Source organism: Oncorhynchus clarkii, chromosome 13 (genome assembly GCF_045791955.1).
Source record: "Oncorhynchus clarkii lewisi isolate Uvic-CL-2024 chromosome 13, UVic_Ocla_1.0, whole genome shotgun sequence".
Taxonomy (NCBI): domain Eukaryota; kingdom Metazoa; phylum Chordata; class Actinopteri; order Salmoniformes; family Salmonidae; genus Oncorhynchus; species Oncorhynchus clarkii.
Genome location: NC_092159.1, coordinates 18,673,458 through 18,686,141, shown reverse-complemented (window position 1 = coordinate 18,686,141; position 12,684 = coordinate 18,673,458).

The following is a 12,684-nucleotide window of genomic DNA, read 5'->3' as shown; positions in this document are numbered from 1 at the left end:
TGGTGGTGAAGTCGGGTCCGGGGGCAGCGCCGTTGGAACCGGGGGTGCCTAAGCCAGCTCTCGGGCTTCCATGCCTGAGCTGGCTCGAGAGATTTTCTTGTACCGGTTGGCTCGGGAGGTGCCCATCCCAAGTCAGGCCTCAGCCGGATCGCCAGGGTTTTACGCCTCAGCTGGCTCAGGCGTCTATGCTTCAGCCGGCTCCCCAGCATTACGCTATCCTGCCACCATCACCACGCACACCTGCTCCCCTCGTCACGTACATCAGCGATTCATTGCACTCAAAGGACTCAATCACCTGTGTTTATTTCCTCCCTTATATCTGTCTGTTCCCTTGCTCTGTTCCCCGCTTCAGGATTAATATTTGTTTGTAATTTTGTTACCTGGTTCTAACGCTCTTCCTGTCTCTTTCAATGTCTGTTCCACATGAAATGTTCAACTCCCCATACCTGCTTCTCTTTTCCAGTGTCGGTCCTTACAATGAATAATGTGTGTTCTGTATGATGTTTTAATAACAAAACGAGTCTTAAGTCAGTTTTTAGGGAATAAACTGAATGTTTTATATAGTCCTATTAAAAATGAGTACCAATCATGTTGTTTTCAGAGTTATAAACTATTAATATGTTCTCAAATCCCTATCTTTTAAGAGAGAAGAGGGGAGACGGATGACCCTATGTTCATTCAGGTATATGTAATCACATGAAGACAGGTACCAGCCGCAGAACATGGATTTATAATGACTACATGCAGGAAACAAGACTATTTCAGAAACTACAGAATTACAGATAATTCACTGCCCCCTCCCCTATTCTTTAGATTCACAGTCCCAGTAAAATTCCACATCCACCATGATGCTCAGGCAATTGAAATTCTCCTGAGATTCTATTATGTAGAGACTAGCAAAACTCCATGGTAACGGAACCATCCTGGTCATTTATTTTATTTTAGAACACCCTGCCTGCCCTGATTCCACCAGAACCACAACACAAAAGTGGTATTCAGACAAATACAATCTGGCAACCTTCCGCTAGTCTGGTTCCTTCTGATGGACCAGAAGCTAGGAACCAGGGCCGCAAACCTTTACCACTCTTGCCACAGTGTGCGGTTGATTGAGAGAGTTTGGGACTATATGAGGAAAAAGGTTGTGAACCCATCCTCAAGTATTAAATGGATCGTTCCAATTCCATTCTACAGCTAAAACAGTGCCGTGAGCAAAGAGAGAGTCAGAGATGACACCATTAACAACACAACAAGCTCCAGTGCCTCTCGGTAAAACAAATTAAATCATGAAGATGTGATTTTTGCTTCTAACCTTGGGGTCACAATCCACCATCATTCCTGCCTCGGCTCAGGTTTTCACTCATGTTAGTAATGTTCATATGGTGTCCCCAACAAAATACTTATTCTAATCCTTCCATCTCCCTTTTCTCTCTCTCTGTCTCTCTCATCCCCCTGTACTTTTGGTATTTGATAATAAAAGAGGAGAAACACTTGTCGAGCCACCTGGTTGACTACTAGCCTCTTTATTACATCGAAAGTTAAAGGAAAACCAACAGTTTTCAACTTCCTTTTCATTATCTACTGCACAATACCAGCGTCAACACAATGTCACGGCCGTCGTAAGAAGTGGACCAAAGTGCAGGGTGGTGAGCGTACATTTTCCCTTTTTATCTAAAATGTCGCCAACAAAACAACAAACAAAGAAACAACCGTGACACTTACAGGGCTATAGTGCCACTAACAAAATTCAACTACCCACACTGAAGGAGGGGGAAAAGGGCTACCTAAGTATGATTCCCAATCAGAGACAACGATAGACAGCTGTCCCTGATTGAGAACCATACCCGGCCAAAACATAGAAATAAAGAAACATTGAAAACCCACCCAAATCACACCCTGACCAGACCAAAATAGAGACATAAAAAGGTTCTCTCAGGTCAGAGCGTGACACACACGGTAAAAAAGCGCATTTCCTATATATACATTTGTAAAAAAATATATATATACAGTTAAAAGGTTTTACTCAATGACATCGTCAAAGTAATAAAAATAAAAAAAGTGATTTTTAAACACTGTTAGATTCAGGGGTAAACTTGGAACATTGTTATACTCAGAAGGATATCATCTAAGGAATGAAAGAGACTGTTTTTTAGATCAGAAGTTAATGTTTATCTGTAGGTGCCAGATGGCTTTGGAATGTGTAGGGGAGACGAGTGGAGATAAATGTCACTGAGGGAGAGAGGGTAATGTATAGTGTTTACATTATGTCAGGATATGACCATGACATTATTTATTGTATTGTTAGCCATCAGGGATCCTATAGGATGGATGCTCTGGGAGGAGAAGAGACACAGTCTGTTATCAATGACCATGACAGCCTTGAGTTGGGGAATGGTGAGCACTTTGAAGAAGAGTTCAGGTCAGATGAAGTCTGGACGTGAGGAAGAAGAGATACAGTTGAAGTCAGAAGTTTACATACACATAGTTTGGAGTCATTAAAACTAGTTTTTCAACCACTTCACAAATTTCTGGTTAACAAACTATAGATTTGGCAAGTCGGTTAGGACATCTACTTTGTGCATGACACAAGTCATTTTTTCCAACAATTGTTTACAGACAGATTATTTCAATTATAATTCACTGTATCACAATTCCAGTGGGTCAAAAGTTTACATACACTAAGTTGACTGCGCCTTTAACCTGCTGAGTGTAGGGGGCAGTATTTTGATGTTTGGATGAAAAACATACCCAAATGAAACTGCCTATTTCTCAGACCCAGAAGCTTGTCAGATTAGGATAGAAAACACTCTAAAGTTTGCAAAACGGTCAAAATATTGTCTGTGAGTATAACAGAACTGATATTGCAGGCGAAAACCTGAGGAAAATCCAACCAGGAAGTGCCTCTTATTTTGAAAACTCCCTGTTCCATTGCATGCCTTCGCTCCATCTAAAGGGATATCAACCAGATTCCTTTCCCTATGGCTTCCACATGGTGTGAACTCTTTAGACATAGTTTCAGGCTTTTATTCTGAAAAATTTGCGAGAACATTGCGTCAGTGGATGGCTGTGTGTCCCCAGAGTTTTGCATGCGCAACAGCTTGGAGCTGACATTTTCTCTCTCTCTCCTATGTGACCTGCACGAGCCTATGGATTTCTGAACAAAACGCGCCAACCAAATGGAGGTTTTTGGATATAAAAATAATCTTTATCGAACAAAAGGAACAATTTATTGTTTAACTGGGAGTCTCGTGAGTGCAAACATCCGAAGATCATCAAAGGTAAGCGATTCATTGTATTGCTTTTCTGACTTTCGTGACCAATCTACTTTGCTGCTAGCTGTTTGTAATGTTTTGTCTGCTGAGACAGATGTCCTCACATAAATGCTTGGTTTCCTTTCGCTGTAAAGCTTTTTTGAAATCTGACACACCAGGTGGATTAACAACAAGCTAAGCTGTGTTTTGCTATATTGCACTTGTGATTTCATGAAAATGTAATATTTTTAGTAACTTAATTTGAATTTGGCGCTCTGCAAATCAGTGGATGTTGACGAAAATTATCCCGCTAACGGGATGGGTGCGCCAAGAAATTAATCAGCTTGGAAAATTCTAGAAAATTATGTCATGGCTTTAGAAGCTTCTGATAGACTAATTGCCATTATGTAAGTCAATTGATGTACCTGTGGATGTATTTCAAGGCATACGTTCAAACTGCATTGTCGGAACTAGAAGGACAAGCATTTCGCTACACTCGCATTAACATCTGCTAACCATGTGTATGTGACAAATAAAATTTGATTTGATTTGATTTTGATTTGAAAACAGTGCCTCTATGCTTAACATAATGGGAAAATCTAAAACAAAAAAAAATGTTGACCTCCACAAGTCTGGTTCATCCTTGGGGGCAATTTCCAAAAGCCTGAAGGTACCATGTTCATCTGTACAAACAATAGTATGCAAGTATAAACAACATGGGACCACGCAGCCGTCTTACCGCTCAGGAAGGAGACGCTTTCTGTCTCCTAGAGATGAACGCACTTTGGTGCGAAAAGTGCAAATCAATCTCAGAACAACAGCGAATGACCTTGTGAAGATGCTGGAGGAAACAGGTACAAAAGTATCTATATCCACAGTAAAATGAGTCCTATATCAACATAACCTGAAAGGCCGCTCAGCAAGGAAGAGGCCACCGCTCCAAAACCGCCATAAAAAAGCCAGACTACGGTTTGCAACTGCACATGGGGACAAAGATGGCACTTTTTGGATAAATGTCCTCTGGTCTGATTAAACAAAAATATAACTGTTTGGCTATAATGACCATCATTATGTTTGGAGGAAAAAGAAGGGGGGGAGCAGCATCATGTTGTGGGGGTTCTTTGCTGCAGGACGGACTGGTGCACTTCACAAATTGGATGGCATTATGAGGCAGGAAAATGATGTGAATATATTGAAGCAACATCTCAAGACAGCAGTCAGGAAGTTAAAGCTTGGTCGTAAATGGGTCTTCCAAATGGACAATGACCCCAAGCACACTTCCAAAGTTGTGGCAAAATGGCTTAAGGACAACAGAGTCAAGGCATTGGAGTGGCCATCACAAAGCCCTGACCTCAATCCTTCCGAGATTTTGTGGGCAGAACTGAAAAAGCATGTGCGAGCAAGGAGGCCTACAAACCTGACTCAGTTACACCATCTCTGTCTTGAGGAATTGAGGTCCAAAATCCACCCAACTTACTGTGGGAAGCTTGTGGAAGGCTACCTGAAATGTTTCACCCAATTAAACAATTTAAAAACGGGCTGTTATCACATACAGTATGTAGACACTGGTTTGATGCTGGAGATGATGAATATGAGGTTGAGAAGTGTCGTAATTGCATTTTAACAAATGGAGGTTAAATATAACGCAAAAAGGAAAATTATCATGATGAATTTGCATGAGGCAGAGCATAAGGCCATATTCAACCTAGCTGAACAGACAGTCCGGCAGTTAAGAGAAATACATTATCTCTATGAATTATTAATAAGGTTGGTCTGTGTGAAGAGAAACTGTTTTGTTAACTCATATTGCCACGGATATGGAAGAGATTGTAAATAGACGAGGCGTGTGTGTGTGTGTGTGTGTTTTAAAATGTAAGGTTAAATATGTATGTGTTTGTGTGTGTGTGTTCTAAAATTTAAGGTTAAATATGTATGTGTTTGTGTGTGTTCAAATGGAGTAGGTGTAATCAAAACGATAGGAGACAGAGAGTTGGTTTCAGGCACAGGGCATATCAGTGGTTATTTGTAAAGGACCACAGGAGGAGGCAGGTAGCTGGGTTAAGGGGCAGGCAGACTGTCATACACAGGGGGTCCAAAAAGGCAACAGTACAGGCAGGGAAATTGCTATTAACGTCATCTTGGAGATCAGGCAATATGTTGATAACAGGAAATCCGATAAAGGACAGGCAGTTTATAGGCAAAAGGCGTTGGTAGTGAAGCAGGCAAAAACAAGGGAGGATTAAATTACAGGAAAAACAGAGCTACGCATAGAAGTGTGTCACAAAACAAACAATACTTCACAATGATGGGGTGGAAAGAACTGAACTAAATAGTGTGTGATAATTATATACGTGTGTGAACAGGTGATCAGATGTCAGGGGATTGGGATCTGGAGAGTAAGCTGCGTTCAGGCGATCTATGTGTTTGAGAGTGTGAGTTGGAAGCAGACGTTACAGTAGGTGTCTGTGTCTAGGTCACAGTGGCTGCCTCACAAAGCAATATCCATGTCCTTAATCCAGCCGCTTTGTCAGATTTCAAAAAGTCTTTACGGCGAAAGCACACCATGTGATTATCTGAGGACAGTGCCCCGAACACAAAAGCATTACATACATGAAGGGCATATTTGGCATTTGCTGTATGATCGATGAGAAACTCCATATTGCAAATGTACGATCCCTTACTTGACCGCAAATGTTTGTCAAATTTGCCGACGGCGGCGGGCCATGCACCGGGGCCAGATCTTCCAGGAAGTCATCGAAAGAAGTCTCTCGGACATTCGGTTTCCGTTTTATAAAATTTTCTAATTTAGTCAAATTCCACCAGATAGCGAATGGAATCTTATTGCAAATGTACAAAACATCACCAATCACGACCTGGCCATTTCTCCTAAGCGGAAAATACTTAGAAGACGAAACTTGGTGAGTTTAGGATTGGCATAATGGGCAGTTATCCCAGAAACAAGATGGCGTCGAGGTCTCAACGCTTGTTGAGTTAACATCTTATGGCGGCAGGGGCAGTATTGAGTAGCTTGGATGAAAAGGTGCCCATTGTAAACAGCCAGCTCCTCAGTCTCAGTTGCTAATATATGCATATTATTATTAGTATTGGATAGAAAACACTCTAAAGTTTCCAAAACAGTCAAAATATTGTCTGTGAGTATAACAGAACTGATATTGCTTTCTTTTCTCAGATGCTCAGCCCGGCGGAGTGAAAGTATGACGTGGCGGATCGGGAGCTGCTGTCTGTCATCAGGGCCCTGAAGGTGTGGAGACATTGGCTTGATGGGGCTCAACACTCTTTTCTCATCTGGACTGACCACCGTAATCTAGAGTACATTCGGGCAGCGAGGAGACTGAACCCTCATTAGGCAAGGTGGACCATGTTTTTCACGCGATTTAGGTTCACCATCTCCTATAGACCAGGCTCCCAGAAGACTAAGGCAGACGCACTGTCCCGACTATATGATACGGAGGAACGGGCCATCGATCCTGCGCCCATCCTCCCGGCTTCTTGTCTGGTGGCACCTGTGAGGTGGGAGGTGGACCCAGACATCGAGCGAGCATTGCATGATGAGCCTACTCCACCACAGTGTTCAGCTGGATGGGTGTACGTTCCGTTGGAGGTTAGAGACAGGCTGATTTGGTGGGCTCACACGTCCCCCTCCTCTGGTCACCCCGGGTTCAGTAGGATGGCGCAATGTCTTAGTGGGAAGTACTGGTGGTCCACTTTAGCCAAGGACGTGAGGGTTTATGTGGCCTCCTGCTCGGTGTGCGCTCAGTGCAAGGCTCCTAGGCACCTGCCCAGAGGGAAGTTACAACCCCTTCCCGTTCCACAGCGGCCTTGGTCACACCTGTCATTTGACTTCCTGACTGATCTGCCACCATCACAGGGCAACACCACGATCCTGGTCGTTGTGGATCGGTTTTCTAAGTCCTGTCATCTCCTCCCTTTGCCCGGTCTCCCTACGGCCCTACAGAATGCGGAGGCCCTGTTTACTCACGTCTAATGGCACTACGGGGTGCCTGAGGACATTGTTTCTGATCGGCGTCCCCAGTTCACGTCCAGGGTGTGGAAGGCGTTCATGGAACTTTGAGAGTCTCGGTCAGCCTTACCTCGGGTTTTAACCCGAGAGTAATGGGCAGGTGGAGAGAGTGAACCAGGATGTGGGTAGGTTTCTGCGGTTGTATTGCCAGAACCAGCCACGGGAGTGGGTGAAGAATATCCCCTGGCAGAGATGGCCCAGAACTCACTGCGCCACTCCTCTACGAACCTGTCGCCCTTCCAAAGTGTGTTGGGCTATCAGCCGGTTCTGGTACCATGGCATCAGAGCCAGACCGAGGCTCCTGTGGTGGACGATTGGGTGAGACGCTCAAGGGAGACCTGCGAGGCCGCCCACAGGTACCTTAAATGGGCCGAAGGGCAGCAGAAGGCAAGTGCTGACCGCCACCGCAGCGAGGCCCTGGTGTTCACACCGGGGGACCGGGTCCTGAGGAGAATAAACGAGGTGTGTTATAGGTTACAGCTCCCCCTTATTACCATATTAACCCCTCGTTTCATGTGTCTCTCCTCAGGCCAGTGGTGAATGGTCCACTTCAAAAGCTGAGGTCCTTCCGAGGTCTTTCCGCCCCAGAGCCACTTACTAAAACTACAAATTCTAGTTCATTTTTCAAAAAACAAGCTTGAAATTCTTTCTAAAGACTGTTGACATCTAGTGGAAGCCGTAGGAACTGCAATCTGGGAAGACTTCCTTCCTTCCCATTGACAGCCATAGTAATCAGGGGTGAGCTGAAAAAATAATAATTCTGGATGGATTGTCCTCGGGTATTCACCTGCCATAACAATCAAAACCAAATGAATGGAGGACAGAGGAGCCTCTTAAATAAGAAGTTACAGGTCTGTGAGAGCCAGAAATCTTGCTTGTTTGTAGGTGACTAAATACTTATTTTCCACCATAATTTGCAAATAAATTCATAAAAAATCCTACAATGTGATTTTCTGGATTTTTTTCTCATTTTGTCTGTCATAGCTGAAGTGCACCTATGATGAAAATTACAGGCCTCTCATCTTTTTAAGTGGGAGAACTTGCACAATTGGTGGCTGACTACATACTTTTTTTGCCCCACTGTAAGTAGAATGCTACCTTTCACGTGAGCGCGCCAGACCGAGGCTGTGGCACTCTGCCAGACCACTCACTCAAAGAGCCCTTATGAGCCCCTCCTTTAGAGTAGAATCCTCAAGACAGGTTCTAAATACTGTTGACATCTAGTGGATGCCTTGGGAAGTGAAACATAACTAATATCACCCTGTATCTTCAATGGGGGCTGAGTTGAAAAACTACAAACCTCAGATTTCCCACTTCCTGGTCGGATTTTTTCTCAGGTTTTTGCCTGCAATATGAGTTGTGTCATACTCACATACATCATTCAAACAGTTGTTTAGAAACTTCAAAGTGTTTTTTATCCAAATGTTCTAATTATATGCATATTCTAGTTTTTACGGCTGAGTAGCAGGCAGCTTAATTTGGGGAGGTTTTTCATCCAAGCTACCCAATACTGCTCCCTACCCCAAAGAAGTTAATATTACGATTTCTGTAATTTGAATTTCGCTCTCTTCAATTTCACTGGATGTTGTCGAGATGGGATGCTAGCGTCCCAATGATCCGTAAGAAGGTAAGAAACACATCAGCCACAAAGGAGTTATCAACTAGGGCAGAGAATGGCAATGTATCAGTTCACCTGTACAACATCACACATCAGACCGGAAATGACTTGCCCTCCCTTGATCTCCAAATACGAAACTATAGATAAAAAATATGAATTGTGTCCGTGCGTTTGCCAGGTTATGAATAATTAGCCCCTTAACGAATACTACAAATACTTACGAAATCATTTTGTATTAAAATAAACAACGATGGTAAGGGAGTGTTAGCTACTTAAGCCCCGCACCGTGTTACTCCATCCTTGCTGTGTGTGTGTGTGAGATAGTTTTTTCTTTGACATCTGTTGGGAGAAATTACTGATTTACAGTTCATGAGGGTTACCTAGTCACACAAATTCAATTTTGGAAATACTTTTTTAACCCTTCGAAACAACCCCTTTGACCCCAATTTAAGGCACTTCCGGTTGGCACAGGAAGCTGAAAGTAAACACATATCCTCATTGGGGTAGGCTTTTACAGAATCCTGAGTTTAAAGTCTATACGTTAAGAATTGACTGATCTACACAGGGTTGAATGCAGTGATTTTCACAAACTGCAGTTTTGGTACTTTAAAACATCTTTAGGGTGAATTTAACGATTTCCGGTTGCTCCAGGAAGCTTAGAATCAACACAGGTAGACCTCATAGTGGCCTGATGAATTGTCATCGAAGACAGGTTCATAAGGCATTCACAACTCACATAGGCTTCAGGTTGAATTTAGGGGAGCAAGCTATGTATTTCTTTGGGGAGAGATGTAAACTGTGAGAAAAAAAATACTATTTTCACTGTTAAGGGTTAATGCCACACGGTCAATGTTAGGTTTGCACAGATTGGGATGACCTCAGGAACATTCCTGAGGTCAAATTCTGCTTCTAACCCTAACGGTTCTCTCGCTGTCACCCAAAAGCACTTGAAATTTAGGTCCAGGCTTCATTATGGGCCTACTTTTTTTCACGTTCGCTGCACTTAGACAGAGCGAGCTACGGTCAAGCGGGGCATCTCGTTGAACTTGGAACAGCCTAGAGACTATGGTAATGCCATTGCACGCTCTGAGTGTCTTTAACCTTTCTAGGGTATCCTGAATTTCCGTCTGTCTAACGTGCCCAAAGTAAACTACCTGTTACTCAGGCCCAGAAGCTAGGATATACAGATAATTGGTAGAATTGGATAAAAAACAATCTGACGTTTCTAAAACTGTTAAAATAATGTCTGTGAGTATAACATCACTAATATGGCAGGCGAAAACCTGAGGAAAATCCAGTCCTGAATTTTTGTTATTTGGATATCCCATCAACTTCAAATGTGAAGCTATTGGGAACTATGACTTCCGCCTCCCAGATTGCAGTTCCTATGGCTTCCACTAGATGTCAACTGTCTTTATACATGGTTTCAGGCTTGTTTTTTGAAAAACCAACGAGTAATAGTTGTTTATCCATGGGGAGAGGTAAGGCAAAGTAGTCTCTTTGCGCGTGTGAACGAGGGTGCGCACTTCGTTCATTTCCTTTGCTATTGAACATAGTAATCTCCGTCTGAAATATGATCATTTATTTAGATATTATACAACCTGAGGATTAATAAAAAAACATTGTTTGACTCATTTGGACAAACTTTGCTGGTAACTTTTTGGAATTCTTTCTATGCATGTTTAAGGACAGGTTTATTGAATTCAATGGTGCCAATTAAACAGCGTTTTTGGGATATAAAGAAGGACTTTATTGAACAAAACAACCATTATTTTGTGTAGCTGGGACTCTTGGGATTGCAAACAGAGGAAGATCTTCAAAAGTAAGTGATTTATTTTATCGTTATTTGTTATTTTGTGATGCCTGTGATGGTTTGGAAAATATGCTAATGTGAGGTGCTGTCCCCTGACAATCGAATGCTATGTTTTCGCAGTAAAGTCCTTTTGAAATCTGACAACGCAGTTTGATTACCAAGATTCTAAGCTAAAGAATCATGTATGACACTTGTATTTTCATGAATGTTTAATATTACGATTTTGTATTTTGAATTTGGAGCTCTCCGATTTCACCGGATGTTGTCGAATTTGATCCCGCTAGCGGTAAGGATCTTTGCGGTAAGGGGTTTTTAAGAGCCTGCAGCTAAATCACCTTCAGTCATTAGTCCTTGATATCTAAATGTACAAACAAGGAAGGAGTCATAGAGATATTTGGAAAGCCCCTTTCTGTGTCTACTTAGTGTGTATCCTCATCTGATGTCCATACGCCACAGACAATCGCTGTTTCACAAAGAGACCGTTTGGGAATCTCCTATATCATTATGCATTCTTAAACAGGGTCCAACGAGGATTAGCCAAGATACAGTCATCTGACATTGTTTTTTTACTCTTTGTTTTACTCTTTGTATTTTACTTCTTCACAGCAGAATCTGTTGTGTGGGTGATGCGTAATGGAATTATTTTAATAATTATGGTTGCGCAATGACAGATGTGGTGATTAGGATTGAGTTTGTTTAGTTATTTAAATGTCTACGACATCATAACAGCACTCAACATTTAAGGGCATATAATGCAGTATGAATGATAGATTATTCTCTTTTTGATGTGGATCAGAGATTTATGTCAAATGGCATTACCCCCTAAGCCCATACTATCCACAAATCAGCCATTCAATATCCCATGATCGCCTAATTTAAATGTCACTGGTTTCCTAGTCTGGAAACACAGCAAAGAAAAAGCTACACTAAAAAACTCATTGTTGTGTGCATTCAACCAGAAATAGATGAAAGGCAATGAAAAATAATCCTTGAGACCTTATGAGACCTTTCTGAGACACTTGCTTCTCTTTGGCCTCAAAGTAGAAGAAACAAAAAAAACAAGACAAAATCAAAACAGTTTTGTGAAAAGACTTTTGTGTTAAAGTCAAATGAAAGAGAAAGACACAATCCCTCTCATGTACCTCATTACTGGGATCTGGAGCGTTCTTTACCCGACTCAGCTGTCAAACACCTGCTTTCCAAGTCTTGCGAGACAGAGACATAAAGACAGGAGCGCCTTAAGAGGGCAAGTGCAACCAGTCGTGTGACTGCGAGTCGGTGGCACTTCCAAAGCAGCTGACATCAAAAAGAATATGCTGCATCGCAATGAGTGTGATCACAACCTGAGACATTCCTTGCTGGTTTTCGTAGAATTCAGATGTTCACAACTATGTTTTGATATCAGCAATAAAAGTGCATTGAAGGCTGCAGGAATTTCAAGTAGATTGAAGAGTTTTAGAGTAACTTTGAAGTTCTGTTTTTAGAGTAACCTTGGAGTTTTGTTGTCACTAAAACACATTCAAAACTGTGATTTACATCTATACAGTGACTGACTTTCATAGAATAAAACATATTTTTGGTTTGGTTTTGATTCCTTTTTACCTGATTTAAAATCTCCTTTGAATTAATTAGTTCTACTCTAGGTGAGTGTCTCTTGTTAGTTGGGGTATAATTGCGACTTGTCACTCAAGCTAACACCCGTCCCAGAGGAGGTTTAAGGGTTATGATCCGCTCTGTCATTTAGTCAATTGCATTGATAATTCGCTCATCTCAATGTGGACCTTGATGGTGCTATATCTCAGTGCACCCTCCCTAACTTTGCATCAGTGCCTGGTTAAAAAGAAAACAATGAATAATGATTTTAAGATTGTGATAATACTGTAAAATGTTAATGTTGTTATTGTTGTTGTGGAAGCACTCTGGGGATTGCTCAATTGAGCTTTTCATGCAGTGTCATGAAATA